Here is a 5615-nt window from a genome sequence, read left to right as displayed (position 1 = left end):
AATCAATATGAGGGAAGTTGAAGTCTCCCATTATTACTACTTCGTTACCTTTACATGCTTCCCTAATTTCACTCTCCATCTCAAGATCACCCTGAACCATTTGGTCAGGGGGCCGATAGAACGTCCCCAGTACTAAATCTCCTTTGGGGCCCGGAATCGTCACCCATACGGATTCGGTGGATGAGTCTGCCCTTTTTATGGTCTCTAGCTTATTAGACACTATGCCTTCCTTGATATACATAGCAACACCCCCTCCGATACGCCCTTCCCTGTCATTTCTATACAGTTTGTAACCAGTGATGACTGTATCCCACTGGTTCTCTCCCCTCCACCAGGTTTCTGTAATGCTCACTATATCTGTTTTCTCTTAAAACCATGCACTAATTCCCCCATTTTTGCTTGGAGGCCTCTAGCATTAGCATAGAAACACCTCCACACTGTTCCTCTCTTTCAATTTGCCTGGCATGTGCCTTTGGGCATCTTTAAGTGGCTATCCATCTTTTTTGTCCCATTCCCTTTCATGTCTAAGTAATTTCTATGTGGGCAATCTGAAGCAATTTTCCCTTTGTCCGTATGCACTGAGTTTGCCCAAACCGGATGCTTCGCAGCTCCTGTCGGCTTCTCAGCTCCTGTCGGCTTTGCCAACATGAGAAGCTATATAACTTCTTTAGAAGAAGAGTTGGTTTTTATATGCTGACTTTCTCTACCACTTAAGGAAGAATCAAACTTGCTGGCAATCACCTTCCCTTTCCCTTCCCACAACAGACACCCTGTGAGGTAGGTGGGGCTGAGAGAGCTGTGACTAGCCCAAGGTCACCCAGCTGGCTTCACATGTAGGGGTGGGGAAACCAACACCGTTCACCAGATTAGCCTCCGCCGCTCATGTGGAGGAGTGGGGAATCAAACCCGGTTCTCCAGATCAGAGTCCCCTGCTTTAGCAGCCTTCTGGTCAAGCGACGGAAAACAAGCTACCCAAAAGGAATGCCTGCTGAAAAGCTCCTGCTGAAAGGGAACAGAAATTATCAAGCTGCGGGCAATAGAGAGGGAGGGGAGCATCGCACCCCCAATAGCTATCTCAAAAACACCCTTGGCTATGGGTGTCTGTCACCAGGTTACTGCTGACTTATGGAGACCCCATAGGGTTTTCAAGGCAGGAGACGTTCAGAGGTGGTTTGTCGTTGCCTGCCTCCACGTGGGCTGAGAAGAGTTCAGAGAGAACTGTGACCGGCCCAAGGTCACCCAGCAGGCTTGGTGAGAAGGAGCGGGGAATTGAACCCGGTTCTCCAGGTTAGAGCCCACCGCTCTTAACCGCTACACCCCGCTGTCTCAGTAGAGCTGTGCAATAAAACCAGCCAGCCGTACGCTCCGCCTCGATTCTGAAAAAGCAGGCAGGCGACAAAGCCGAGAGATCAAAAGGGACGTGGAACGAAACTGCGCTCGGCCTGAACAAACACCTAAAGAGCTAGGCAAACATTCGCGCCCCTCCTTGATTCCGGACCTTGGTTATTTACAATCCCGTCAAGTATATGTAGAAGGAGGTGTAGCTTTGGGGTGGACCACGTTAACTGTTCCTACTTGTCACACCCAGGTCCTATCAGGCAATGACATCACAAATGCCAAAGAAGAAGAGTTGGTTTTTATATCCCCTTTTTTCTCTACCGTAAGGAGTCACAAAGTGGCTTGCAATCACCTTCCAGAGCCAGCGTGGTGTAGTGGTTAAGGGCGGTGGTTTGGAGCGGTGGACTCTGGTCTGGAGAACCGGGTTCGATTTCCTGCTCCTCCACATGCGCTGCGGAGGCTAATCTGGTGAACTGGATTTGTTTCCCCACTCCTACACACGAAGCCAGCTGGGTGACCTTGGGCAGATCACAGCTGTTGGAGCTCTCTTGGCCCCACCTACCTCACAGGGGGTCTGTTGTGGGGAGGGGAAGGTGACTGTAAGCCGGTTTGAGTCTCCCTTACGTGGTAGAGGAAGTCGGCATATAAAAACCAACGCTGCTGCTGCTTCTTCCCTTCCCCCCTCACACCAGGCACCTTGTGAGGGAGGTGGGGCTGAGAGAGTTCAGAGAGAACTGTGACTGGCCCAAGGTCACCCAGCAGGCTTCATATGTAGGAGCGGGGAAACCAACCCGGTTCACCAGATTAGACTCCACCGCTCATAACCACTACACCACGCTGGCTCTCAAACCTCTGGAAATCTTATTCGGCTCGCCCTCTGACATTTCACCAAGGGAGTTAAAATGCAAGCATTTTTTAAGATGAAAGCAGAGATTCTCGCAAAGTGGAGCATCGCCATCCACGCCAGTAGGATGAACGTCTTCGACACTCCTACCAAACTGAGGAATACAGGCAACCCTGATGGCCAACAATACTACAAAACTATAAAATGCTACAGCGGAAGAACGTGGGCCATACTAGGATTCTGAAGAGCCCTCATGGATCCTTATGTGGGTGAGATGAACCTCAAGACTGATACCCCTGAAAAGAGCAAAGCTGCCCAATCTGACAAGATTGCTCAGCGAGCAGAACAAGATGAAAACTGAACCATAATAATAATAGTAGTAGTAGCAGTAGTAGTAATAGTTGGTTTTTATATACTGACTTTCCCTACCACTTAAGGAAGAATCAAACCGGCTTACAATCCCCTTCTCTTCCCCTCCCCACGAGGGACACCTTGTGAGGCAGGTGGGGCCGAGAGAGCTGTGACGAGCCCAAGGCCACCCAGCTGGCTTCATGCATAGGAGTGGGGAAACAAATCCAGTTCACCAGATTAGCCTCCGACGTTCACGTGGAGGAGTGGGGAACCAAACCCGGTTCTCCCGATCAGAGTCCCCCGCTCCAAACCACAGCTCTTAACCACTACACCATGTTGGCAACAGAACACAATGTGCTAAACATGGAACAGTGAAGACCTCTGCAAGTTGCACAGTAGTGACACGTGGAAAGTTGAGCTAGGAGTCAGTTGCCCTGCTCACTCTGAACGCGCGAAGAGGAATTTTAAAGTTTCCAACACACACACAAACACAAAGTGCCTGGGGACTATGTTACCTAGAGCAGGCCCACACAGAACTGAACACCTGCTGAGTCAGACACCAGTCAGATACTGTGTAGTGTGGCCCGACCACCCTTTCTGCACAAGCAGATGGAACATGTGTGTGTGTGTGAACTGAGCCAAATCCGGCCACCACAAGTCGTGCTGATCTAATCTACCGCAAAGACCATCCTTATGAACACATGAAGCACCCTTCTACTGAATCAGACCCTTGGTCCGTCAAAGTCAGTATTGTCTACTCAGACCGGCAGCGGCTCTCCAGGGTCTCAGGCAGGGGTCTTTCACATCACCTACTTGCCTTGTCCCTTTAACTGGGGATGCTGGGGATTGAACCTGGGACCTTCTGTATGCCAAGCAGATGCTCTACCACTGAGCCAAGCCCCTCTTTCCCCATCACAGCTGCAAAAAACCACCCAGGGAGCTGAAAGGCGCTAGCAGAGACTAACAATTAAAAACATTTTCCTTTTTAAAAAAAAGGAAATCCTCGCTGACATTTTTCTCCACTTTTGAAGCCCACTGTCATTCTAATGGTCTTCAGTTACAATCAATTTTTCCACCACTGCACGTGCATCTCCAGCCAGGGTTGTCATATGATTGGTGTCACATATTTCCTGGAAGCTTCATCTGCTTTTCTGCCTTGTAATTCAGCAGAGGGGTTTAACACAAGAACCAAACAGCCTTTGAGGAGATCCTAAAATACGTTATTAGTAATGATGAAGGGGGACAGAAGTTAAGCCCGGCTGGATTCCAAATTCTACACAATGGCATTGTTGTTTTTAAGAATACCCGGGGTCAGAGCAACGTTTCTAGACAGGAAGCGCTGCAGAGAAAGTTGCCAAGAATGTATGGAGCAAAAAGGAAAAGCTAGCATGCATACAGGGCAACAACTCAAAACAAGCCATTTTGTTTCTGCAAAAATGATGCTTCTAGTTGGACACCAACTCAGACTGGGCTGTGCGGGAGGGTGCTTTTTTCTTGCAAAGCTCACATGAACACATGAAACTGCCTTATACTGAATCAGACCCTCGGTCCATCAAAGTCAGTCTTGTCTACTCAGACGGGCAGCGGTTCTCCAGGGTCTCAGGCAGGGGTCTTTCACATCATCTACTTGCCCAGTCCCTTTAACTGGAGATGCCAGGGATTGAACTTGGGACCTTCGGCATGCCAAGCAGATGCTCTACCACTGAGCCGCAGCCCCTCCCCATGGCTCTCCAGGGTCTCAGGCAGAGGTCTTTCACATCACCTACTTGACTAGACCCATTAACTGGAGATGCCAGGGATTGAACCAGGGACCTTCGGCATGCGAAGCAGAGGCTCTACCCCTGAGCCACAGCCCCTCCCCAAGCTCCAGGTCCTTCAGTGTGCAAAGTTGTACAAAGCGAGGCACAGAGCAGGGCATTTTTAAGCACAGACGACTGCCAAGCAGTACTGCAGGGATCACGCAAATACACCACACAAAAAAATAAAAAATAAAAAAAAGGCTGGAAGTTATGATGCAAAAGAAACCCAAACCTCGTAAAGTTTATTGGATGCAGAAAGTGGCCAAAACAGTACAATATCCAAGATGCCTGTTCAGGCCAGGAACTCGGGTTCCGTTTGGCGATCGACAACCGGAGGAATCTCCCAAGGACAGTTTTTAGGGCTGTTACAAGTGACCAGGGCAGTTGCGATCTGGACAGTACACACATACCCCATACAGAGGCAGTGAGCAAACGAACTCCTCCCCGGAGGACGACGGCTCTCCCAACACCGATTCAGAGCTATTACGAGCTCCGTGTAAACAGATGAGTTCTTTGGATCGCTGACCGAGCCGAAGCCAAAACATCACAAAGGATAAAAATGCGAGGAATGGAAAGGGGTAGGGCGGGGAGAAGTGGGGTGGAGAACCTTGGACCCAAAAGCATTTTCCTCGCTGGCAGAAAGGAAAAAGTTTCGGCAAGCCAGGGGGTTTATACTTGCCCCTCCCGCAGAACAAAGTCTCATGGGGTCATACGAAAAAGGACACGTCAATGTGCAGTGCGGCGTTCCAACAGGGGACCCCACGGAGAAGGGAAAGCAGAGCCCCGCTTCACAGGGACTGGAGGGGGGACAGCTTGGAAGACGCCAACTCGGTTCTCCAGGATTCATTTATCACTCGCTAGCTCTGGGGGACGGCGGGACTTAAAGCGAGGCCTGCCTCCCAGTCGCTTTGTACAGCATCGAGAACAATGTGCTGCAGCCGAGGGAGGGGGCAATGAAGGAATACGCCTTCTTGTAAGGGCAAGGTTTTTGTTTTTGTTTTTAAGGGTCGGGGAAGCCCTTGAGTGGGACGGAAGAGACGTCAGACTGGATCCATTCTGCTAGCAAAGGTGCATTCCTCCGGCGGAAGGAGCCTTTCCCAGCCTGAGACCTCCAAAGAGGCACTTCTGGCTGGAGGAACGCGCCTCTGCTAGCGGAAAGGACCCACAAGATTCAACCCATCGCCAGAACCTAGGTAGAAACGCACAATTATTTGGACAGGAGACCGGGGAAGGGGGTCACAGAGAGAGCACAGAGGGGCATCAGACTCTCTGGTTTTGGGGGA

This window comes from Euleptes europaea, chromosome 4, assembly GCF_029931775.1.
Source record: "Euleptes europaea isolate rEulEur1 chromosome 4, rEulEur1.hap1, whole genome shotgun sequence".
Lineage (NCBI taxonomy): Eukaryota > Metazoa > Chordata > Lepidosauria > Squamata > Sphaerodactylidae > Euleptes > Euleptes europaea.
This window is presented reverse-complemented; position numbering follows the sequence as displayed.